Below are 26,659 nucleotides of genomic sequence, written 5' to 3'. Positions count from 1 at the left end.
GAAGATCCAATCATATTTGTGGAGCTCGAGGATGGAATATTCTATCAAATGAGCTATGACAGTACGGATGTACCCATCATCGCCGATTACCCCAGCCTCCTTCCTGCTTCACATGTAAGTAATCCGGAGATACCTTGTCAAGAGAGTTTTCTCATTCCTCCTTACCCACTGCACTGTCCTGTGCTTAAAAGGGGAGGCGTTCGGTGCGCCACGCTACCCCGGGGGCATCTCGGAAGAGAGCATCCCCCATACCAGGCAAGACTTCGAAGATGAAGGCAAAGGAAGATACGGCCGAGCCTTCATCAAAGAGTTATGAATTTGGAAATATGCACCTTGACAGTCACATCCAACTGTGACCTTTCCGTTTACCCTATATCAGGAAAATGGTGTGCTGGACTATATTCGGGGGTCCGGCCGGTCATACTTCCCGCAGCCAGGATCCAGATCCTATCGTGAAGACGGGGGCTGATCCGGGGGTGACACCGGACTGTCCTCCAGCCGAGGATTCGGATGATGTATCCATCACGAATGCGGAAGTGGAGAGCGCCATGAATCATCGGCACCGCAGGGCCATTTTACAAGACCCTGGCTTTTGAGAAGAGGCATTTAATGCCTTCAGCTCGGCTGATGCATATATCCGAGCTGCTCGAGATGGGCTTAACAGAGCCACAAAGCAGCATTTCAAAGATGTGCAGGTAAGTTTACTTTGTCTGACTATGATAACCATATGCTAGTAGCCCCCGGGACTTAAAGTAGTTGGGACAACTGATTTGAGGATCGCTGCATGACCAGGTTCTGTCGCAGAAGAACGACGTGCTAGCCCAAGAGCTGGAAAAGTGCCGGACACAGTTAAATGCGGTGACCGTCGAACTGGAAAAATCCAAAGCGGCGTCTTCCGTTGCTATTTCCCTCCATTGAGAAACAGTTATTGCATAGAGACCGTGTTAACACTGCGGCTTTATCTCATAACAGGGTCATCGGATCAATTGGAGGAAAAAGAGTCGCAAAGACTGCATGCTGCATGCGAGCGGGTTTTGACCCATGTCAGACAGGGGAAAAACAAACTCCAAGATGCAAACACCCAGCTGGGCGAAGAGCTGAAGGATGTGCGGGCCCAGCTAGCCGACTCCGTGAAGGAGAACAAAAAACTGTGAGACGGCATATTTAGTATGTGGCCGTATTTACCTTATAACAGTTCAGAAGTAAAAGCTGCTGATATAGCTGTGATTGCAGGTATATTGACGGGCCGTCCCGAAGAGGAGGTGTCCGGATCATCGAGTGATCTTTTGCAAGGGTTGTCGCAGTTGCACGAGCAAGCTCGGCAGGCAATGTGGAGTGTAGCCAGGACCATATGGCCATCTAACTCCCCTCCAAGGAGTATGGAGAAGCCTGTAGAGCTGTTCAAGGGAGCGCGGCACCGTATCCGACTATGGAAGATATCGGCCTGCCGAGAGGGTGCGCGAGAGGCCTGGGCCATGGTAAAAACACGATATACCAAGCTGGATCCGAATCACATGGCCCGGGTTGGACCGCTAGGGTCAAATGGGGAAGAAATTCCCGTTAGTTTAGTATACGGCCAAGTGGAGGTGGCTGCTAGATACTCTCAACAAGATTGTAAATTAGACCGCCTGTTGGACAGTATAGAGGAGGAAGTTTTTAAGTCCTAAGTGACTGTGTATTTTCCTTCTAGCTGGATAATAAAAACAATTGTCATGGCCGACCTTTTCACTTCGACCTCTGGACCCGAAGGTGCAGAGTGTTTCCGAATATCCTAATGGTAGAATATACCGGGTATGCATGGGAACCAGGCGTAGGGGTCATAGTTGCTTGAACAAACAATGTGTATCCGGCTAGTTATGTTATATTACATTATGTAAGAAACATCTTCTAGAGAGAATAGTTTCGTTGAGGGTTCCTTTCCCTGGGTGTGCATGCATTTAATGTGCATGTCTGAACTGTGATTGAAAAAATCAGAGAGTAAGTAACTTCTGGGGTTTCACAATGGAGTGAATGTGGAAACGCCTTTAATTCGCTGACCGAATATTCCCTTAAGAATTCTAGCTTTGGGCTTCACCCGGTCTGAGGTACACATCCGGATGACTCGGCAGTAACAATCGCAGAGGTGCTCCCTTTATGCCCTAGCCGAACTAACGGGAACATAGGGCATAAGCACAGGAGCTAGGCAACCCAGCTTGGTCAAAACTTAATTCATATCGATGCATATAATGGCGAAGAAAAGGTACATACGAAAAAAGGCATATGTGGTGAGCTTGATGCTCGAAGAATAATAGCAAGCTTTTGTACGAGAAGCCCCTAGGTATAATGAGAGTACATATGTGGAGATGTATGCATCAGGGGAGGACGGTCTAGCCGTACTAAAGCCGTAGGGATAAAGAGCAAAACGAAAAAAGATGAAAAAATGAAAAAAAGAGAGAAAACAATAACGTTAATAACAGGAGGAAGGAGACGAACACAGAGTTCGGCGCTAGGTAAAAAATCATCAGAGTCTGGCCGCGTTCCAGGGGTTCGGCTCCAGGTGATTGTCTGACGCATCACGCAGGCGATATGCTCCTCCGGTGAGAACTTCGTCAATGATGAAGGGACCCTCCCACTTGGGCTTGAGTTTGTCCTTTTTCTTCTCTGGCAGGCGTAGAACGAGTTCACCAATGTTATAAGTCTTGGCCCGCACTTCTCTGCTTTGATACGTGCGAGCGTGCTTTTGATAAAATGCGGAACGGGGTTTTGCAACATCGCGCTCCTCCTCCAGGGCATCTAGGCTGTCATGTCGATCAAGTTCGGCTTCTCTCTCTTTGTACATGCGCACTCGAGGTGAGTCATGAATAATATCACAGAGTCACACTGCTTGTGCACCATACACCATGAAGAAAGGTGTATATCCAGTAGTGCGGTTGGGCGTGGTCCGCAGCCCCCAGAGTACGGAGTCAAGTTCCTCCACCTAGTGCTTGTCTAATTCTTTCAACGACCGCACTAGTCTAAGTTTGATGCCGCTCATAATAAGACCATTAGCCTGTTCGACTTGACCATTTGTCTGCGGGTGATAGACAGAGGCGTAATCGAGCTTAATGCCCAGATTAGCACACCAGGTTTTCACTTCATCGGCTGCAAAATTAGAGCAATTATCGGTGATTATGTGGTGTGGGACACCATAACGGTGTACCACGCCGGATATGAAATCTATTACCGGCCCGCTTCGGCCGTTTTGAATGGTTTGGCCTTATCCACTTAGTGAATTTACCCACCATGACCAGCAGATACTTTCTCTTATGGCTTCCTCCTTTAAGGGGTCCGACCATATCGAGTCCCCAGACCGTAAAAGGCCAAGTGATGGGGATTACTTGTAAGGCAGTGGGGGTCATATGGCTTTGGTTGGCAAAGAGTTGGCATCCGACGCAACGTTGGACAAGGTCATGTGCATCTGCTCGGGCCGTCGGCCAATAAAACCCTGTACGGAAGGCCTTGCTAACAAGGGCCCGAGTTGTGGCGTGGTGACCACCGAGTCTGTCTTGAATTTCAGCCAAGAGCTGCCGCACCTCTTCCTCGGAGATACATCGTTGAAGAACTCCAGTAGCGATTTTCTTATAGAGCTCTCCATCATGAACCTTGTAGGCCTTCGAACATCGGACAATGAAGTGGGCCTCATTCTGATCCTCGGGAAGCTCTTTCCTGTTAAGGTAGGCTAGGAAGGGTTTGGTCCATGGGGCAATGGCTGCCATGATGAGATGCACCGACGGTGTTATTTTGGTGGCTAAGCCTCCGATGATGTCGGTGTTTTCGGAATCTGGGGTTATATTCGGAACCCGGGTAGTTTTGCCGTTTTCCCCCAGCCACACCACGGATGGCTTAAAAAGCCTTTCCAGAAAGATATTAGGTGGGACGGGGTCACGCTTAGCACCGATACAAGCAAGAACTTCTGCCGCTTGATTACTTTCTCAAGCCACATGATGGAACTCGAGCCCCTCGAACCGGGCTGACATTTTTATGACGGCATTACGGTAAGCTGCCATCTTCGGATCTTTGGCGTGGAAGTCTCCATTTATTTGAGATATTGCAAGGTTTGAGTCCCCGCACACTTCTAGGCGTTGTATGCCCATGGAGACAGCCATCCGGAGACCATGCAATAAGGCCTCGTATTCGGCTGCGCTATTGGAGTCTGTGTATAGTATTTGGAGTACATACTGAACGACATCTCCAGTAGGTGACGTTAAAACGACACCTGCCCCTAGCCCTGCTAGCATTTTGGAGCCATCAAAATAATAACCCAATTGGAATATGTGTCATACTCTTTAGGGAGTTCGGCCTCTGTCCATTCGGCGACGAAGTCAGCCAGTACTTGGGATTTAATTGCCCGACGTGGTTTGTATGTGATATCAAATGGAAGGAGCTCAATGGCCCATTTGGCAATCCGGCCTACGGCATCGCGGTTGTTTATAATGTTCGGAAGCCACCGTGATCGAACACTCTGGAAGTAGCGACGAAGCTTTGGGGATGCCATGAAGACCGCGTATGCTATCTTTTGATAATCAGGGTACCGGGATTTGAATGGTGTAAGGACAGTGGATACGTGGTATATTGGCTTCTGAAGCGGGAATTTGTGTCCGTCCTGTTCTCGTTCAACGACGAGCACGATGCTTACCACCCGATGTGTTGCCAATATGTATAATAGATTCAGTTCACCAACGTTTGGCGCGGCCAGGATTGGGTTACTCGCAAGAAGGGTTTTTATTTCCTCCAGTCCGGCTGTTGCCGCGTCCGTCCACTCAAAGTGATCGGTTCGCTGTAGAATGCGATAGAATGGCAGTGCCTTTTGCCCCAATCTGGAGATAAATCGTCTTAGAGCTACCACGCAACCCGTGAGCTTTTGGACTTGTTTGAGTTCTGTTGGTGTAGCCAATTGTGACAGAGCTCGGATTTTGGCTGGATTTGCTTCAATTCCTCTGTTGGAGATGATGAAGCCCAGCAGTTTTCCAGCGGGGAGGCCGAAAACGCACTTTTCCGGATTGAGCTTAATGTCATACGCATGGAGGTTATCAAATGTGAGACGTAAATCATCTATTAGTGTTTCGACCCAACAAGCTTTGATGACGACGTCGTCCACATAAGCTTCAACTATCTTGCCGGTCTGTTTCTCCAGGCATGTTTGAATCATGCGTTGGTATGTGCCACCGGCATTCTTGAGCCCGAAGGGCATGGTGTTGAAGCAGAATGGCCCATATGGGGTAATGAATGCGGTTGCAGCTTGATTGGTGTCGGAGTAAATAGCCATGGGTAGCCTAGCCGACTTCCCCTGGCCCTTCTGAAAAAATTACGAGCCCGTCCGGCTCTCAAGAATCCAAGACATGGAGCCGCCTTCCCCTTGCTGGCTGCCACCCAGGCCAGCTTTCGGAAGGCGGTCTGACTTTAGCCCTCATGAAGGAAGCCACGGGAGGGCCGACTTCGGGAAGCCGGCCATGAGAAGGCCGACTCCAAGAAGCCGGCTCCCATAAAGCGGTTGAGACCGTACCCTCAAAGTTTGCACCCACCTAATGGCAGTGCGACAGGGCGTGCCTACAGTGAAGCCTGCCACCCCCGAATCTCGGAGCATGCCTAGCACAGTGCGCCATACGGGGTAGGCATGACCCGTCCGGCGCAGCACTATTGCCATGTTGACCTTGGTGTCACCCACGACGGGCCGCCAGCGTGGCCCATAGATGGTGGGCCCCTTTGGGCAGAGAGACGCCTGAAGGCGGCCACGCCTCCAACCAGTCGGCCTAAGACAGAGCCGGCTCCCTGCAGTCGGCTTGCCGCCTCCCTCGAAGGGGACGCCCCATTAAGGAGACAAGACGCGGTGAGGCTACAGCGATCGCCCGACGGGCGGCGGCACTGTAGCCGCGCCTACCACGATGAAGCCTACGTCACCAAGATGGAGCCACAGTAACCAGCCGCCGACCAGGCCCTGGATAGTGGGGCCTGCCTGTCGACCAAGGGGCCGGCAGCCGGCGGGACCCACCAGTCGGTGGGCCCCAGCAGCCGGCGCAGAAGCCGGCCAGCGCAGTCACAGACGACTGGGCCCCGCGCCCAGTCGGATTACCATTGTACCCCTGGGGGGTAGGCCTATATAAACCCCCCGGGGCACCCATGCAAAGGGTTGGACCCCCTGCTAGTCTTAGACACCACACAAGGGGAGGAAGCAGGTTAGCCGTGCCCTTCTTCCTCCTCCCACCAAACAGCTCAAGGAGCATTGTGTAGCTACTTGTTCATCTAGTGATCAAGCGGAGACCCCGTAGAGCAGCAGTAGGGGTGTTATCTCCACGGAGAGCCCCGAAGCTGGGTAAGATCCGCCGGCGTGCATGTCTTCGCCTTATCCCATTTCCAGGCACCGGCGATGTCTTACTGGCTCCCACAATGATAAGCCACCCGTTGGCATATGTCGCACCTACCACCCGATATTTGGCGCCCACCGTGGCGCCAGGTGCACCGTCGTCCGGAGACCTATTCTGGACGGGAACCCTCTTCCTCGCCAGCGAGCGTAGCCAGCCTGGCACGCCCGATGGCGCTTGCCATGACGCGCTGCAAGGCGTCACCAGCATCTGTGCGGCGAGCAGCCTGGCCGATCTCCTCGACGAAACCCTCATCTCCGACGAGCTCGCCTCCGATGCGGGCACCGACCACCACGCCAACCTTCTCGGTCAGCTCCATGTCTCCAGCGAGCCCGCTGCAGACCTGGAGTCGGTTGGCTCCACCGACCCGATGCCTGTCGACTCCGACACGGCCTCCTACGACACCTTCCCCACCAACGTCATGATCTACAACGACCCGCTTCCTCGAGCCGACGGCTGCGATGCTGTCACCACCGAAGTGATGGTTGTTGGCCACGGCGGCCCGGCCGACGAGAGCGCCCATGACTTGTCCGCCCCCCTCCCGGCCAATGCCGACGACGAAGCACTGGAGGCACGCCGCCTCGCCCTCCTCGCAGAGGGCTGGAGGCTGGCCTCCGTGAGACGCCTCACTGAGGCCTATCAGCGCGAAGCTGACCGCGCCGCCTTCGGCACGCCGGCTCCGGGCGGGCCAAGCCGGGCCGGCCTTGTCAAGTAACGCGGCACCGTCATCGCCGACACGCTGGGAGTCGACCGCCCGGCCTATGCCACTCCGTTCGAGAACTTGCGTGCCGCCCAGGCGGCCGTAGACGAGTTGGACGGCTTGGAGGCCAAAGACCTCCCTCACATGACCCGGCGCATCCAGCAACTGATTGACGCAGCCGCGCAGCGACATGAAGCAGACGCCCGCGTGGGAAGCCCTCCCCCGCGCCGAGATCACGGCGCGACGTCCTGGACGCCGGCTACGAGCAACACCCGCGCGCGGCGCGAGAAAGAGCCGGCTGCCAGCCGCAGCCGGACCCGAATCTCCATCGAGCGAGACGCAGACGGCCATCCCCGAGCCATGGAATGGCGGGGCAACCCGCCTCCGCCTCGACACCGTGGAGAGAGATATCCCACCCCGCCGCCAGTGGCGCACCCGACTCTCAGCGGCCGACTAGCTCGCCGCGAAGGAGTCGGCGAGAACGACGCCCGCCATCGGATCGACCGCCTGGCGTGAACCCTGGCGTTGGAAGAAGGAGACAATGCCGGCCCGCCTTGTTTCGGCCCCCGCATCCGCGACGAGCCTTTCCCCAAAGGGTTCTCGCTCCCAAGAGACACACCCAAGTACAACGGCTCCGTGAAGCCAGAAGATTGGCTAATCGACTACTCCATGGCGGTCAGCATAGCCAACGGCAACCGGCGCGTTGCCGTGAAGTACGTGCCCCTCATGCTACAAGGCACGGCACGAACCTGGCTCAACAGCCTCAAGCCTCTCAGCATCAACAGCTGGCTAGATTTCACCGAAGCTTTCATCCGCAACATCACCAGCACCTACAAGCGGGCTCCCAAGCCCAGACAGCTCTCCTTGTGCGTACAAGGCCCCGCCGAGTCCACTCGTGACTACCTCACGCGTTGGGCCGAGCTCCGCAATTCTTGCGAGGGGGTGCACGAGGTGCAAGCCATCGAGTACTTTACAGCCGGATGCCGAGAAGGCACCCTCCTCAAGCACAAGCTCCTCTGCGACGAGCCGGCTACCCTCGACGAGCTTCTGGACATAGCGGACAAGTACGCCACCGCCGACTCCTCGATGAAGACCGAGCTTCGGGTAGACGCATCCGGAAAGGTACTCAACCCGGCGCCCAAGACGCCGGCTGGGGATTCCGGCCGACGCCCCCACTCGAACGACCACAAGCACAAGGGCCCCGCGCCGCCTCCCGCCAGTCGGCAGGTGGCCACAGTTGAAGACGTGCCGCCTGAAGGGCGGCCCGCGCCCAAGAAACCCAAGGGCGGCCGGCCGGCTTGGCAGCCGGCTTTCTCCTATGAGCAAACTCTCGACGCCCCGTGCAAGTTCCACAGCGGCGCGAAGCCGTCCAACCACACAACCCGGAAGTTCTATTGGCTCACCCGAATCTCTAAAGGCGAGGGGCTCGTGCCGCCTCCGCCTGCCGGCCCGCCGCCTCCGGTCGCTCGGCTCGCAGTCGGAGCCATGCACGACGAATTCCCCGACGAGCAAGCAACCTACATCGTCTTTACCAGCCAGCCCAAAGACCGGCGCAGCAAACACCGAGAGCACCAGGAAGTCAGCGTGGTCGCTGCCAACCCCGCTGGACACATGCATTGGTCAGAAAAGCCCATCAGCTGGAGCCGGGCCGACCATCCAGAGGTGATGCCGTCTCCCGGCTCTTATGCTTTGGTCCTGGAAGCCACCCTTGCAACGGACAGACGCGCCGCCCGCTTCTCCCGTGTGTTGATAGACGGCGGGAGCAGCATCAACATCCTGTACCGTGACACCTTGGAGAAGCTAAACGTCAAGACGAAGTAGCTCATGCCTACTCGGATAGTGTTTCATGGCATCGTACCCGGCTTATCATGCGCCCCCATTGGCAAGATCAAGATCGATATACTTTTTGGGGACAAGGAGCATTTCCGCCAGGAAGCGATCTGGTTTGAATTGGTGGACCTGGAGAGCCCTTACCATGCATTGCTTGGCCGACCTGCCTTGGCCAAATTCATGGAAGTTCCCCACTATGCATACCTCAAGATGAAGATACCAAGCACCAAAGGCGTCATCACCGTAGCCGGCGATTACAAGAAGTCCTCTGAGTGCGCGGCAGCCAGCAGCCGGCTGGCCGAGTCCCTTGTGATTGCCGAGGAAAAGAAGATGTTGGACCGAGTCGTGGCCATAGCCGGCAAGCAGTCGGCCGTGTCCCCCGACCCCAAGGAGCACGATGCTCAAGGATCCTTCCAGCCAGCCAAGGAGACGAAGAAGATACCTCTTGACCCCGAGCATCCAGAGATGTTTGCCGTCATCGGGGCAAGTCTGAACAGCAAATAGGAAGGCGAGCTCGCCGATTTCCTCCGTGAGAATCGGGACATCTTTGAATGGTCCCCCAAGGACATGCCGGGTGTTCCGAGGAAATTCGCCGAGCACAAACTACACGTCCGAGAAAACGCAAAGCCAGTCAAACAACCCCTTCGCCCACTGTCGGAGGAGAAACGCAGGATCGTAGGGGAGGAGATAGCCCGGCTTCTGGCGGCCGGCTTCATTATGGAAGTTTTATTTCCAGAGTGGCTCGCTAACCCGGTCCTTGTGCTAAAGAAGAATAACAAGTGGCGCATGTGTATAGACTACACGAGCCACAACAAGGCTTGCCCGAAAGATCCCTTTGCCCTGCCAAGGATTGACCAAGTGATAGACTCCACAGCCGGATGCGAGCTGTTGAGTTTCTTGGATGCTTACTCTAGATACCACCAGATAAAGATGGATCCGGACGACCGCCTGAAGACCGCCTTCATCACGCCATTTGGAGCCTTCTGCTACCTGACTATGACATTCGGCTTGAGAAATGCCGGTGCCACTTTTCAGCGTTGCATGCAGAAGTGCCTCCTCAAGCAAGTCGGCAGAAACGCCCACGTTTACGTGGACGACATCGTGGTAAAGACGGAGAAGCGCAGCACCTTGCTGGGAGACCTCAAGAAACGTTTGAGAACTTACGCCAGTTCCAAATCAAGCTCAACCCCGAGAAATGCGTGTTCGGAGTGCCAGCCGGCCAGCTCCTAGGCTTCCTGGTCTCCGAACGCGGCATCGAATGCAACCCGGTGAAGATCAAGGCCATCGAGAGAATGGCGATCCCCACCAAGCTTCGAGACATTCAGAAGTTCACCGGGTGCTTGGCCTCCTTGAACCGCTTCATCAGCCGGCTCGGAGAGAAAGCTCTCCCCCTCTACCGCCTCATGAAGAAGAGCACTCACTTCGAGTGGAACGACCAGGCCGACCAAGCTTTTCATGAGCTGAAGAAGATGTTGGCCACGCCGCCCGTTCTGGCGGCGCCGACTGAGAAAGAGCCCATGCTCCTCTACATCGCCGCAACCAGCCGGGTGGTCAGCACCGTCATCATAGTCCAACGCCCAGAAGAAGGTCGAGCCCAGCCGGTCCAGAGGCCGGTGTATTATTTGAGCGAGGTGCTGTCCGCCTCAAAGCAGAACTACTCGCACTACCAGAAGATGTGTTACGGCATGTACTTCACCGCCAAGAAGCTGAAGCCCTACTTTCAAGAGCATCCCGTCACGGTCGTATGCACCGCCCCGCTGGCCGAGATCATAGGCAGCCGGGACGCATCCGGCCGGGTGGCGAAATGGGCCATCGAGCTGGCCCCTTACACAATCTTCTACCAGCCCCGCACCGCCATCAAGTCCCAAGCACTGGCCGACTTCCTCGTCGACTGGGCCGAGACCCAGTACCTGCCGCCGGCTCCCGACTCCACCCATTGGCGCATGCACTTTGACGGGTCCAAGATGCGCACCGGCTTGGGAGCCGGCATCGTCCTTACCTCTCCTAAAGGCGACAAGCTCAGATACACGCTGCAGATTCACTTTGCCGCCTCCAACAACGTGGCCGAGTACGAGGCGCTCATACACGGGCTCTGGCTTGCCAAAGAACTCGGCATTCGCCGGATCCTATGCTATGGCGACTCAGACTTGGTGGTCCAGCAATCATCCAGTGACTGGGATGCCAAGGATGCAAACATGGCGAGCTACCGCTTCCTGGTTCAACAACTCAGCGGATACTTTGAAGGATGCGAGTTCCTCCATGTACCGCGAGCCGACAACGAGCCAGCCGATGCCCTGGCTCGAATAGGCTCCACTCGGCAAGCAATTCCAACCGGCGTCGCTCTACAACGCCTCCTCAAGCCGTCCATCAAGCCGTCTCTAGAGTTCGACTCCATCTTCGTGCCGCCTGACCCTGATGCGGCCGGGTCCGGCTCGAAGAACCTAGCAGGCGACCCCGAGACTCCCGCAGCCTGCCCGGGGACTTCGGCAACCGGCTCGGGGACTGGCACACCCGGCTCGGGGACTGCGGTAGCCGGCCCGGGGACTGCACCAGCACAACAGCCGGCGACCGACTCCAGCATCTCACCACCTAGCCCGCCCACCCTGCTGGCAATAGCCACATTGGCGATAGAAGAAGTCGCGGCTCCGTCATGGGCTCAGTCTATCCTCAACTTCCTAGTAAACCAAGATCTGCCGGCTGGCGAAATAGAAGCAAGACAAGTCCAACGTCGAGCCGGAGCATACACAATCGTCAACAGAGAACTAGTCAAGCGCAGTGTCACTGGAATCCTCCAACGGTGCGTCGAGCAAGAGAAGGGCATTGCAATCCTCAGAGACATTCACCAAGGAGAATGCGGCCACCATGCGGCCTCAAGATCACTTGTCGCCAAAGCCTTCCGCCATGGTTTCTTCTGGCTGACTGCTTTGGATGACGCCAAAGAATTAGTTAAACATTGCAAGGGGTGCCAACTCTTCAGCTCCAAGCAATACATGCCGGCTTCGGCACTCAAGACCATTCCCCTCACTTGGCCCTTCGCCGTTTGGGGACTGGACATGGTGGGCCCATTCAAGACGACGCGCGGCGGCATGACGCATTTGCTCGTCGCCGTGGACAAATTCACCAAGTGGATGGAGGCAAAGCCGATCAAGAAGCTGAATGGGCCGACTATTATGACGTTCATTGCAGACATAACAACTCGGTACGGCGTGCCACACAGCATCATCACCGACAACGGCATGAATTTTGCCAAAGGAGCCTTGGCACGTTTCTGCGCAACCCAAGGTATCCGACTGGACTTAGCATCCGTCGCCCACCCACAGTCAAACGGCCAGGTCGAGCGAGCCAACGGCCTCATCCTCTCCGGACATCAAGCCCCGACTAGTCGTACCTCTGGAGCGCTCAGCCGGCTGTTGGCTCGATGAGCTGCCGGCTGTCCTCTGGAGTCTGCGCACTACACCAAACAAGTCAACTGGCTTCACCCCTTTCTTCCTTGTGTATGGTGCCGAGGCGGTCATCCCAACTGACATCGACTTCGACTCGCCTCGAGTAACCATGTACACGGAAGCGGAGGCCAAGGAAGCACAAGAAGACGGCGTCGACCTGCTGGAAGAAAGCCGGCTGTTAGCCCTCAGCCGGTCTGCCATCTACCAGCAGGGTTTGCGCCGCTACCAAAGCCGGAAGGTCAGGCCAAGATCTTTCCAAGAGGGCGATCTTGTGCTCCGGCTGATCCAGTGAACAGCCGGCCAGCACAAACTCTCGGCCCCTTGGGAAGGCCCCTTCGTCATCAGCAGAGCTCTAGGCAACGACTCCTACTACCTGATCGACGCACAGAAGCCGAAGGCACGCAAGAGAGACGACTCCGGCAAGGAGTCGGAACAACCATGGAACTCCAACCTCCTTCGAAAATTTTACAGTTGAAACGCAGTATGTATCACGCTAACTTTTGTATTAAGTACGAGACAATAGGCCCCCCAAGGAGGGCTCGGGGACTGCCATCCCTTATTTATGAATGAAAAGTATCATGCTTATGACCTTGTCATTTCATTTACTTGTTCCGTCTGGCACCGGGTTCGACTAGTCGGCTCGGGGACTGGCCGACTGGAGTTATATTAGAAGTCCTACCCGCAGTCAGACAAGTAGTGTGCGGGCTCCCAAGCCTTCTCTTGCCAAAAGTCGCAGTTCGAAGAACCGGCTGTCCAGCTGGCAAGAGTTAAAGGCAGGAACTGGCGCCCACACAAAAAACGGCTAGGGACTAACGGACTAATATAACAAAAGCCGGTTTTTCTCCCACCACCGACTGGCTACCAGAGTAGCCGGCCGGCCGGTTTCCATTCACTTCACTTCAATCCAAGAAAGCTCAAGTACTTGCCTCCCCAAAGAGGGAAGGCGGCAAAGGAAAAGGCCTAAGGATAAAAAGCATACGCGAATGGAAACCAAACATGCACATAACAATATTTACATAAAAGACCTCTGAGAGGCCAGCATTCAACATAGTTTGGATACACCCCCAGTGGGTGGAACTGCGAAAACTTAATGAAGATTGTTCAAAAGACAACAAGCAGGAAATATAAAGACGGCAGGTCAAGCTGGCGGAGCGACCGACGAGCCGGACTGGTTGGCGGAGATGGTCGTGCCGGCTAAAGGAGTGGCCGGCTGGCGAACTTCGGCTTGGTCACCGCCTCCTGTAGAGGGGGCGCTTCCACGCGCCTCGTTGCTGGAGGCACGGTCGGCCTGAGGTCGGCCGATTGTTCCACCAGCCGGCTCGACGTCTTCGTCGTCCTCCTCTTTGTCATCCTCGCCCTCGTCGCTGGAGGCAATCTCCTCCGCCGAGTCCTCGCCCACCGCCGGGTTCAGCCCGAACCACTCCTCCGGCTGAGCAACACCGTCATCATCGATTTCGGGTGCGAAAACGCTGATGTCGGTGCACTCGGCGATCGTCGAAGCCCGCTGGGCGATAGCCGGCCTCACCTCCTCCAGCTCCGCGTTGGCCTCCATCCGCCAAGTGCGCAGCTGGTCCAGGCTCAGCCCTGGGTACCAAGCCCGAACGAACTCCAACGCCCGCCCGGCTCCGAGCCGGGCCGCCGACGCCTTCCAAGCCTCAAAGCGACCGACTGCGACCTCTAGCCAGTCGGCAGTTCGGCTTGGGGTGCGGGGGATCGTCTCGCCGGGCCAGAGGGCGGCCAACACTTGCGCCCCGGCACGTTGGAGCCGGCGAAGCATCCGATGAGCCGGCTGCAACCGCGCCTGGACAGCCAAGAGCTGCTCCTCAAGCGTCCGGTTCGCATCCGGCGCGATGTTGGCCCCCGCCTGACGGCGCGCCTCATGATGGGCCTCAATGCTTTGGGCGGCGAAGGCGGAATAGCCGGGGAAGTAGTCTGCACCAAAAAACAAGCAGCAGCTCAAGTTAAGCCAAAAACCCAGGCGGCAAGGGGCAGGAGAGGGGCGAGAAAGGCGGCTTACCGTCGATCAAATCCTCGATCCGGCCGAAGCATTCATCCAGGGCTCGCCGGGTCTCAGCCCAGCTCGCCGCCTCGGTCTCATACTCTGCCTTAAGGGCGGCTTCGCTGTCCTGCGCCGCCTATAGGGCCGCCTTGTGGCTCTTCTCCTGGTCGGCCAGCTTCTTGGCCAGGCGATCACGCTCCTGGACCAAGGCAGCATACTCGGCATCCTTGGTATGAAGGGCGGCCTTCGCTTCGCCGAGCTCCTTCCTCAAATCGGCGTTGGCCCCTGAAGACAAAGAAAAAGAAAAACCAATAAGGAAAGAGTCGTCAAGAAAGATCCGACCCGACTGCTCAGCAGTCGGCCTGAATCTCGGGGACTACACCCAGTGGGTGCGCTAACGCACCCCCACAAGAGACAGACAAGATCGAGTACTTACTTCGGCTGTCGGCCAGGTCGTCGGTCCTCTGGCTCAACTCCCGAGCCTGGGAGTTGAAGGCGGCAGCACGGAGGTTGTGATATTCCTGGAAATTCAGACAAGAGGCAAAAATAAGGTAGCTGTCACGAAAGATCCGACCCAACTGCGCAGCAGTCGGCCCGAATCTCGGGGACTACACCCAGTGGGTGCGCTGACGCGCCCCCACGGAAGAAATTAAGAGAGCAAAGCAGCCAAGAACGAAGGACTCACCCGGATGGTGGCTCGCGTCGACAAGAACTCCTGGGTGAACTGTTGTAGCAGGGCGGCCTGAGCTTGCAACCGGCTCCGGACCCCTTGAGCCGCCACATTCAGCTCGCCAGTCCCCCCGCTGGGAGTCCACTCGGACGTGCCAGTGCTGGCCGCCTCCAGATCTTCCGCCGACTGGCCTGCGCTCGTGACTTGGCGCAACTCCGGTGGAGCGGCGCCTCCCCCTGCGCGCCGGCAAGTCGCCGGCTGCACCTCGAGGCCGGCTCTGTTCTCCGGCTCACCCCTGGTCGGCTCCTCTGGCGCCGCTGACGATTGGCCGCCTTGGCCCGCTCCGGTTGGCGCTGCTGGCGGCGCTTTCCTCGCAAAGGCCACGGGGTCCTCCCCCCTTTCCATCAGCGGTGGGTCTTGGACGATCTCCTCCGCCAAGGGCAATGGGGTGTCGGGGCCACGGCTCGGAGGGGAATGGCGAGCAGCGGAGCCTGGTTGCGCGAACCCTCCACCTCCGGCTCCGCGGTCGCCGCCTCCGTCTGGGCCATGGCTGCCGCGTCAGCCTGCTCCCTCGCCGCCTGGGCGGCCGCTTTCTCCGCCGCCTCGCGCTCCTCCCGCGCTTCACGGGCGTTCCACTCTGTGGCCTCCCTGAGGTCGGCGCGGGGGTCCACGCGGCGGGAGCTTGAAGAACCTCCAGTCGGCCCAACTACGGAGCTGCCCGGACCACGCTCAAGGGAAAGCGGCGCCCTGTCTAGCAAGCGGAAGAAATTAAGAAGAATGCTCGAACAAGAAGAGAATGATGAAGAGCATGCGACAAGGCAATTGACGACTTACGCTGAGACCGCCTTAGGCTGCTTCACCGCCTTGCAGAAGCGGGCCGCTTTCGCAGCCGCCTCGTCCCGCTTGGTCGCCCCAGTGGAGGCTTTGGACTTCTTCGGCCGACTGCCGAAGAGGCCTGAAGCGGCTCGGCGCTTCTGCGTGCCGCCGCCGGCAGCCGGCGCGACGGACGAGCCCGCGCCTTGATGGTCGGCCGCCGGCTGGTGACGCGGGGCGACTTCGGCTTCAGCGTCATCCGGCCAGTCCTTGAAGCTGGCGGTGAGCCTTGAGCCCCCGGGCTCAGCGTCGTCCCCCACGATGGCATCTTCCATGGCGGCCGCCCCCAAGTTCGGGTCGTCGACGTCGTCCACCGTGCGGTCGGGGGCATACTGGCGATCTATCCCCGCTGCCCCGGCCGTCGGCGGGAGAAGGGGGTTCTGCTAAGAATAACCGACTGATCAAGAGCCGGCCATCATGAAGCCGGCTACCAACAAGAAGAAGAAAAGGAAAACTTACCACGGGCGGAGGGTTTGCGCGAGAATACGGCGCCTTGCCGTATTGCCAGTCTTCGGCGAGCTTGCAATTTGAGATCTAATTTACCATATACGATACCTCCGCATGAGGCATCTCCCTGGTGCTCAGCCGGCTTGGGTCGAAGCGGCCGCTCATCTGGCACATCATGTGGGGCCGGCTTTGGAGAGGAGATATCCGGCGCTCCACGAAGGCGGCCACCAAGTCGGCCCCGTTCAGGTTTTCCGACTGGATCATCACCCGAAGCCGGGAGACGGCAGCGTTCCCGGCCTGAGACAGTGACCGGGACCGGAAACTCCATGAGGGCTGCCTCCCAGCCGGCGGGCCGGCTACGTAAGCTGGCAGGTTGACGTGGTCTCCTTGCTCGGCGACGTTCTTCACGTAGAAATATGATTTCTGCCAGATCTTCACCGACTGGATCAGGGGGATGGGCGGGAATGGGTTGTTCTTGCTCGCCCTCCTCATGGCGATGAAGGCCCCGCAGGGGGGGGGCACGCCTGTGATGACGGTGCCGAGCTTGCTCTGGAAGAACTCCCCCCAGAGCTCCAGCGTGGGGAGCAGCGCCAAGAAACCTTCGCAGAGGGAGACGAAGGCCGACAGCAGCATCACCGCATTGGGCGTGAGGTGATGCGGCTGAAGGTTGTAGAACTCGAGGAAGGAGCGCAGAAATCCGCTCGCCGGAAGGCCGAAGCCGCGCAGGAAATGCAAGCGGAAGACGACCCGCTCGCCCTCCTCCGGCGCCGGCAAAATCTCCGTCTTCGGCGCCAGGCAGACCCGCACGAGGTTGGCGTTAGGCAGGCGCCGAGTCTGGCGGAAGAATTCAACGTGGTCCTCATGGACGTTGGAGCCGTCCCACGAGCTCGACAGTGCCATGGGAGCGAGACGATGTGGAGGCGCGGCGGCGCTAAGGCGGGAGGCTGCGGCGGCAACGAGAGGAAGAAATGAGGACGAGAGGGGGCGGAGCGAGAGGGAGCGTGCGAACCTCTGTCGCTCGCCCTCCCCCCCTACTTATAGGCTCGCGTGGCGGAGCCGAGGAGGCGCGGCGTGGGGAAACGTGGGGATCGATCGTGCCCACTCCCCCACGTCATGTGCTTGTTGCGCCCTGATGCCGAAATAAAATCGCCACGGGAAGGCGAGCGGTCCACCTGGGCCGCAGAAGATCAGCGTTCAGGCCGAGGCCTAGGAGTGGCGGGCCCGGGCCTGCGGCGGCGTCCCGTCGCGCGTGTGCGACGGCAGGGTCTCGCTGCCACATGGCCCGCAGGAGGGCCCGCGGTCAGCACGCGGGTCGACCACTTTCCCGCCTGCAAGACACGGGGCTCCCCAAAATCGGCATACATCAGCAAAGCCGGCTCTTCAGGATAGGAAGCTGACCAAGCTTCTCGTCCCTTTGTCCGCCTCGAAGCTCGGTTAGCTTCGGGGACTACTGTCGGAGTAAATAGCCATGGGTAGCCTAGCCGGCTTCCCCTGGCCCTTCGGAAAAAATTACGAGCCCGTCCGGCTCTCAAGAATCCAAGACATGGAGCCGCCTTCCCCTTGCTGGCTGCCACCCAGGCCGGCTTTCGGAAGGCGGTCCGACTTTAGCCCTCATGAAGGAAGCCACGGGAGGGCCGACTTCGAGAAGTCGGCCATGAGAAGGCCGACTCCAAGAAGCCGGCTCCCATAAAGCGGTCGAGACCGTACCCTCAAAGTTTGCACCCACCTAACGGCAGTGCGACGGGGCGTGGCTACAGTGAAGCCTGCCACCCCCGAATCTCGGAGCACGCCTGGCACAGTGCACCGTACGGGGTAGGCATGACACGTCCGGCGCGGCACTGTTGCCATGTTGACCTTGGTGTCACCCACGATGGGCCGCCAGCGTGGCCCATAGATGGTGGGCCCCTTCGGGCAGAGAGACACCCGAAGGCGGCCACGCCTCCAACCAGTCGGCCTAAGACAGAGCCGGCTCCCTGCAGTCGGCTTGCCGCCTCCCTCGAAGGGGACGCCCCATTAAGGAGACAAGACACGGTGAGGCTACAGCGATCGCCCGACGGGCGGCGGCACTGTAGCCGCGCCTACCACGACGAAGCCTACGTCACCAAGATGGAGCCACAGTAACTAGCCGCCGACCAGGCCCTGGATAGTGGGCCTGCCTGTCGACCAAGGGCCGGCAGCCGGCGGGACCCACCAGTCGGCGGGCCCCAGCAGCCAGCGCAGAAGCCGGCGAGTGCAGTCACAGACGGCTGGGCCCCGCGCCCAGTCGGATTACCATTGTACCCCCGGGGGTAGGCCTATATAAACCCCTCGGGGCACCCATGCAAAGGGTTGGACCCCCTGCTAGTCTTAGACACCCCACAGGGAGAGGAAGCAGGCTAGCCGTGCCCTTCTTCCTCCTCCCACCAAACAGCTCAAGGAGCATTGTGTAGCTACTTGTTCATCTAGTGATCATGCGGAGACCCCGCAGAGCAGCAGTAGGGGTGTTATCTCCACGGAGAGCCCTGAAGCTGGGTAAGATCCGCATGCGTGCATGTCTTCGCCTTATCCCGTTTCCAGGCACCAGTGATGTCTTACTGGCTCCCACATTGATAAGCCACCCGTTGGCATATGTCGCACCTACCACCCGACAATCGGATTCCTTCATTTTGATTTGATGGTATCCGGAATATGCATCAAGGAAACACAGTGTGTCGTGTCCTGTAGTAGCATCAATTATTTGATCGATGCGGGGGAGGGGGAAGGGATCCTTAGGGCAAGCCTTATTGAGGTCTTTAAAATCGACGCACAACCGCCAGGATTTTTCCTTCTTTGGTACCATCACCAGGTTTGCCGGCCAGTCCGGATGTTTTATTTCTCTGATGAATCCGGCCTCAATTAGCTTGGCCAGCTCCTCCCCCATAGCTTGGCGTTTGGGCTCGGAAAAGCACCGCAATGCTTGTTTGATTGGTTTGTATCCCTTTAAGATATTAAGGCTATGTTCGGCCGGCTCACGTGGGATTCCAGGCATGTCAGAAGGGTGCCAGGCGAATATATCTCAGTTTTTAGTAGAAGACATACCTGGTTCATCAAGATTCTTGCGTGAAGCCATGCTTTCTGCACGTTGCTGAATAGGCATGCCATCCTTCGGGATCCTATCCTAGCACTTGTCCTTGTTGCTTTAATTCTTGCGGCGAAGGAAATCCCTTGGTGCGGCGTCGACTGTTGGATCTAGTTGTCCTCCAATAGATGTTGTCTTCTTGGGGTCCGTTGGGTGGACTTGGAATTTGACTATTTCTTCTACCGGTTTGAAGGAGGTGGATTTGGGTAGTTTGTCTAAGATCACATCGTCCCTATCCACCATGGAGCGCAGTGCGGTTAATTCTTCGGCCGCGAGGGCTTCAGATAATGCCTCAAGGGCCAGGGATGTGGTTTTGTTTTCAGCGTGGAGTGTTATGTCCGGATCGCTGGCAAGAATGATTTTGTCGTTTGGTCCAGGCATTTTGAGCTTCATATACCCGTAATGAGGTATAGCTTGGAAGCGTGTAAAAGCATCCCGCCCCAACAGGGTGTGGTATCCGCTGCTGAAAGGAGCCACTTGGAAGGTGATTTCTTCAGACCGATAATTCTCCGGCGTGCCGAATACCACGTCAAGTGTGATTTTTCCTGCACACTGCGCCTCCTGACTGGGAATGATTCCTTGGAAGGTCGTGCTACTTTGCTTGATGCAGCTCCTGTCTATTTCCATTTTGTGGAGTGTATCCTCATAGATGAGGTTTAGTCTGCTGCTACCGTCCATGAGGACCTTGGTAAGTCAAAAGCTGTCAACGATAGGACTGAGGACTAAAGCGGCTATTGCTCGGACTGTCCTGTATTTTGGTTCATCACCGGCATTAATGGTTATAGCCGTGTTGTTCCAAGGGTTTACTGCGGCAATTTGACAGACTTCGGCGAGGCCGTGAAGTGCCCTTTTGTGCTTTTTGTTTGAAGCGAATGTCTCAAAGACCGTCAGTACTCAGGGGTTGTTGTCTTCTGAAGGGTGTTGCTCTGGGGTGTTTTTGGTAAGGATGTCCTCGCCGCTTTTGGCTACCTGCCGGAGTATCCAACATGCTCTAAGGCTGTGGGTTGGTATGTTATCCGGTGTTGTGTGTATTTTGCATGGGCCATCGAGCCATCCCTCCAGAACAGTTCCGCGCCGCATGATGGGTTTATATTTCTTGGCTATTGGACTGGGCGCGTCATGGGGATGTGCCCTTTTCGCCTGGACCAGTGGTTGAGTTGGGACCGATGGCTCCCAACAAGCTGCCTGATCCCTCCAGGCGCTTTCCATTGCTCTATACTTCTGTATGATAGTTACCAAGTCAGTGAAGTGTAGTATGCGGCACCGATTAATGGTGTTGAGGATTCCTTCATTCGTGCAATTTTTGTGGAACGCTGATATCGCATCCTCGTCACGGCAATCTTTAACCTTGTCCTTGACAACGAGGAATCTGGCCCAGAAGTGGTGGATTGTTTCCTGAGACTGATGTTGTATGCTCGTGAGAGCGCTTATGTCTGGGTGGGTGGGTGGAATTGGATCTGGACCCTGACCCGATCGATGATCCAGAGTCTGAAGTTTTTCCAGACTTAACAGTCCAGGCTCCGGAGTATCTTCTGGTTGCCTTTGCCCGCCATCCGATTCTATGTTCGGAAGGCCGGTCACCTCCTTTTGCGGGTGGGTATCCGGCTCTGCAGGGTCGGTAATCTGGATGTAGTCCGTCTTCAGTATCGGGGAAGAGTCGACGTCTTGCTCCTCGACTACCGCTATCTGGTGGCTGATTGGTGGAGATTTGATTTCTCTTTGGTTGGGTATGAGCCCAATCCGGTCGTAATATGTGGCGATTCGCAGGGTGGTAATACGATCAAGGAGCTCGTTTAAAGACAAAAACTCTGCCGGATCCGTCTGCTTGGAGTGTTTGGGGTCGATACGAAGAGGATTTTCGATGGCCCGAGAGGTCATTGTCGGCTTAACGGCCGAACGGGCGATCATGGTAAAGCTGCCCAACCGGAGGGTTTAGCCTGGGGCCAGTTCTCCTCCAGTAGTGATATTTTCTTTAAGGATGAGGCGACTCATTGATCCTGTTTTCGACGGCACGGTGGAACTCTCAATGAAAGCACCAATGTCGGTGCCAAAACTGGCGGATCTCGGGTTGGGGGTCCCGAACTGTGCGTCTAAGGTCGATGGTAACAGGAGACAAGGGACACGATGTTTTACCCAGGTTCGGGCCCTCCCTATGGAGGTAATACCCTACGTCCTGCTTGATTGATATTGATGAGTACGAGTATTACAAGAGTTGATCTACCTCGAGATCGTAATGGCTAAACCCTAGAGGTCTAGCTGGTATGGCTATGGTAATGAGTATTCGGCCCATCTAAGGACCTAGCTCTCCGGTTTATGTAGACACAGGAGTGATCTAGGGTTACACAAGGTCGCTTACAAAGAAAGGAATCTACATATTTGGTCGCCAAGCTTGCCTTCCACGCCAAGGAGAGTCCCATCCGAACACGGGTGCAATCTTCGGTCTTCGTGTCTTCACAGCCCATCACTCCGGCCCATGGCTAACAGGCCGGATGCCCGAGGACCCCTTAACCCAGGACTCCCTCACCTTCCGATGGGTCCCAGCTGTCAGGTTGAGGAATCATTATTTTGCGCGTAATAAGGAGGCATTTCATTGTGTGGACTCCTACTATCAGCCTCTTCTGATGGTTGTTGTTTGTTAACCATGTTGACCTCGCCATGCCGAGAGCCCAGGAAGGGAATGGCCCGGAGCCGGCGAAGCCACCGCAGAGGATGCCCATGCTGAGGGGTGTACGAGTGCGGACTGGTCGGTTGCAGGGTGAGGCTGACGTCACAGGAAAATAACAGGATGTGCACGTGGGTAGAGGGATGGCCTGGCGGCAGCACAGCCAGCAACGGGAGGAGGGAGCAGGCAACCCCGCCGGCGCTGGTTTGGGTGGCTGGAGCAGGAAGATCAGAGATTGAAGAAGCACAGTGGCCGTTGGATGGACATCCAACACTCACTGCTCTATGTTGACTAAGTTGACAAAGCCTTGCGTACGCGTCAAAAAAATTTAGGACAGCGTCATCGTCAACCTAGTAGGCCCAGAAGTCAGCCTCCAAATCTATGGAAAACAACATACAACCCATTAGCCATTATTTTCAATATTTTACAGCCCATTTGCTAATTCTTAAGGATATTCGATGCCCATATTCTTCTTATTAGCATTACAGACCATATATTCTGGGCATTGCTAAAAAAATACAACGAAAATTTTCATATTTCGGTGGGGTCCGAACTCTTTTAATCACGAAATTTCGAGTCACGTTAAAAATAATTTTAAAAAAATTATATCAAAATAAAATTCAAAAAACAATTCTCCGCAAAAAAAGTGTGAAAATTAAAATCTTAACTAGCAAGATGCCCGTGCGTTGCACTGAACATGAAGATGCATTTGTATGAGTAGTTTATCTTGTGGGAGAAAAGATGATCTTTCAATGTCATTGCCAGTTGGCTTTGGTTTTTATAAGAGTAGAGAGTAGAGAAATCCAGAAAAAAAATGATATTTTAATGTAATTGCCGGTTGGCTTTGGTTTAAAAATTTACAGCTCATTTCTTACAACTTATAGCCCATTTTCTGGGGAAGCCCATTTCTTACTACTTTACATCCCTCCCTCCACGTCTTGAAAGATTTGCTGCCCAACACGGCTGAGAAAAGCAAGTAGGCCTCGGTTTTGGTGTTCTCCAAAAAAAGAAATGGGCTAGCCATTTTCAGATAGGAAAAAGATATCAACTGTGGCTCGTCATGTGCTTAAATAAAAGGATAAGCGTGGGCCAGATAGGCCACAGCCCCCGCACAGCGCGCAGTTGAGCTCCGTCTTTGAAACTAAAAAAACTGGGCGAGCTAGTGGGTCCTGGTGTTATCTGCTCATTGTGTAATTTTAACAAATCCGCCGCCGCACCGGCCTAAGCTTCGCTGGTGTGAGATGAGACGTTGATGACTTGTCATGCCTTGTAATAACGAGGCACCTGCTTGCGTAATGCAATGAACTTGGTGGGTCCCTACTGTTAGGCTCTCCATGTACAGTCATCTCTTGATTCTTCTTAGTTGTTCACCATGTTGGCAACGCCAGACGGAGGCGGGCACATCGAGCGAACCAAAGCGAGGTCTGGACGGGAAGGAATGGCAGTTGTGGAAGATGCGGCGGTGTAGTGGCAGGTGGAGGGGAGTACGAGGGCAACAACCTGCAAGTCAAGCTTACAAATGGTACAAAAAGCCCAAGGATTAATTGTTCATCAAATTTTTAGACAAAACCCAGATTGAACATGGCAGTAAGATCTAACCCAACCACTCTTTTTCATAGTAACAAACAAATGGATCGGTCTGATCCATAAAATCAATATCTTGTGCATAAAAATTCATTGCACGATGACTACAACTTGTGGTAAATAGAAGCCAAGCATGCTTAGAAGCCCATTTGTCCACCTGAAACCTCTTTTTTTCTCTTCAACGTGTCCGTCCAGGAGAAATCTCTTGCGGTAAAACTTAAGCCTCAGGGACAATAGTAATCTCACATTCAACAGGAAGAATGTGACAAAGCTTTTGTTTGCCTAGTTGGATGCATATCCTTCCATCGTTATTGTCCTCAAATGAATGTCATGAGAAATGAGAAAATCCGGGTGCTTATTACACCACCGATTGGTTATACATTTTTGTCCATGTACTTGAAGTACCTAAGTAGACATGAAGATTTGAAAATAGTTAAGGTCTGAAAAAAGAGTATGTCGAAAGAACAACAACTGAACGGTTAATTCTAGTACAATATATATAGTCTAGCAAGCCAATAATTATGTTCAGATCATAACTATACATTCCGATATATAAGATCTTGACAGAATCCAGCAGCATTGATAGGCTATCCATGGACGAACTCTTCATTGAGCATATAACATAATATTAGTACCCAAAGTGTACTCCAAGATGATATAAAACTTATGCGCACAAATGAAAATGTGGCTTATGATTACAAATGTATAGATGATAATATACGGTACCTGAAGAAGTGAGGAGCCAAACACCAACTCTTTGTGATCATTAAACGGATCACGAATTACACCCAAGGTCTCCAGTTTGGGCGCATAGATAACAGTTATTTGCGAAGGTTTATAACAATTATCAAGGAGCAACCTTTCAAGTGAAGGGGCATCTTCGATGATGAGCTGTTGTCCTTCAAAACAAATTCCAATGCTTTTAAGGTGAGGTGACTTTATTTGGAGACAACTGATAGGGATTTCTATTCCCAAAACAATCAGCAAGCGCTCCAGGGTAGGGCAATTGGAGTGGATGGTGTTGTGCAGTGAGGCCTCCGACAGATAAACCACCACAAGCGAAAGCTTTTTTAGCAGTGGGAGTCAAAGCATTTGTACCAGATCGTCTGGTAGATGGCACCGAGCGAAGGTGGCGGTATGGAGAGAGGAGGAAAAGCGCGAGATGGAAAATGGTGGTGTGGGCACGAATTCTTAGTATGTTCGTGGTATGAAACTTTTGTGGTAATGGTACAACTCAAACTACTGGAGTTTTTCGAATCCAGGGGATGTCAGCCAAGCGTCCACCGTGTCGGGTATGGACAGCAGGTAGCGTGTCGGGATGCAGAGGCGTTCAACGGGGCCCTACTGGTGAGAGGAGACGATGGCTTTGAGGAGATGAAATTTAGGAAGGATAGATATCTGACGATAGTCGAGATTGATGGGCGCGGTGCGCCATAGAGGGCTCCACTGAGTTGAGAGGACTTGTGTGCGGCAGCAATCCTTGGTGGGGAGAAGCAAGATGATCTCCTCAAGGATGACGTCCGGAGGATCGCTGATCCGGTCCACCGGAGATTCTACCGGTTCCTCAAATCCGGGTTGGGAGGGTCGCTGCTTCTCCCCGCGATGCCGGGTGCGGGATCTACACACTACAAAAAAGACACATCGATGACATTTTGGGCCGAACGAAAAAATTTCTGTTATACTTATGACACTTCTATGACAATAATTCTGACAAAACCCGGTATCATCATAGATGTGGTGGGCTCCAACTTCTATGACAAAAAATCATGACAGAAAATCGGCTTTTCGTCCTGGGCGGGCCGGAGATGCAGCTTCATGACATTCTTTGGGCCGTCCATGACAGAAAAAACCATGGTAGAAGCGAGGGCAAGGAAAATATCAGGGAGTTCCCGGTTACGGTGGCTAGTCGGGGGCCGAGCGATGCGCGTTTCTCTCGTACATAAGCATGTGTGTGCGAGGCGTTGCGCTCTAACTGAACCCGAGCGAGGCATTGGGCTCTAACTAAACCCGAGCAATTGCACTACAGGCTACGCGTTACTGAACCCGAGCGATCGATCAATGGCTGTTAACTAAACCCGATCGAGCAATTCCTTCTCTACTGCTGCTAACTGAAGCCGATCGATGCTGCCTCTGGATGAATAGTGAGCGTTGTTGGGGGGTTTGGATGAACAGTTCCTGGCGGGGGTTGGATGAACAGGAACCCTTGGTAGTAGAGGCCATTGCCGCTAGATGAACAGTACCCCGATCGATCGAGCCGGTTGATTAACAGGACCCCGTGGAGGGCTGGATGAACACGACCCCGTGGAGGGCTGGTTGAACAGTAGCCGGTAGAGGGCTGGTTGAACAGTAGCCGGTGGATGGCTAGATGAACAGTAACCCGTGGAGGGCTGGATGAACACGACCCCGTGGAGGGCTGGTTGAACAGTAGCCGGTAGAGGGCTGGTTGAACAGTAGCCGGTGGATGGCTAGATGAACAGTAACCCGTGGAGGGGTGGTTGAACAGGACCCCCTGGAGAGGGCTGGTTGAACATTAGTCGGTGGAGGAGCGCGCTGTGGAGGCTGGATGAACAGGAGCCCGTGGATGAACAGTCGCAGGTGGAGGCTGGAGGAGGTCGACGGTGGATGAACAGTAGCCCGTGGAGGCTGGAGGAGGTTGACAATGGAGATGAACAGTATATCGTGGAGTCCCGTTTTGCGGTACGCCACACCCCTCCCAATGAACAGGACCCCCGTTTCGACCATAGAGCTCCAACACAAGTCCATTTCCTCCGTTTTGCGGTACGCCACACCCCTCCCGATCAACAGGACCCTGTTTCGACCGTAGGAGGTCCAAGAGAAGTCTGTTTCCTCTGTTTTGCGGTACGCTAGACCCGTGCTGATGAATAGGATCCCGTTTCCATCGTGGCCGGTCGAACACCAGGCTGTTTCCTTCGTTTTGCGATACGACAGGGCTCGTTTCCATCACCTATTCCGTCCA

This window comes from Triticum aestivum, chromosome 4A, assembly GCF_018294505.1.
Source record: "Triticum aestivum cultivar Chinese Spring chromosome 4A, IWGSC CS RefSeq v2.1, whole genome shotgun sequence".
Lineage (NCBI taxonomy): Eukaryota > Viridiplantae > Streptophyta > Magnoliopsida > Poales > Poaceae > Triticum > Triticum aestivum.
This window is presented reverse-complemented; position numbering follows the sequence as displayed.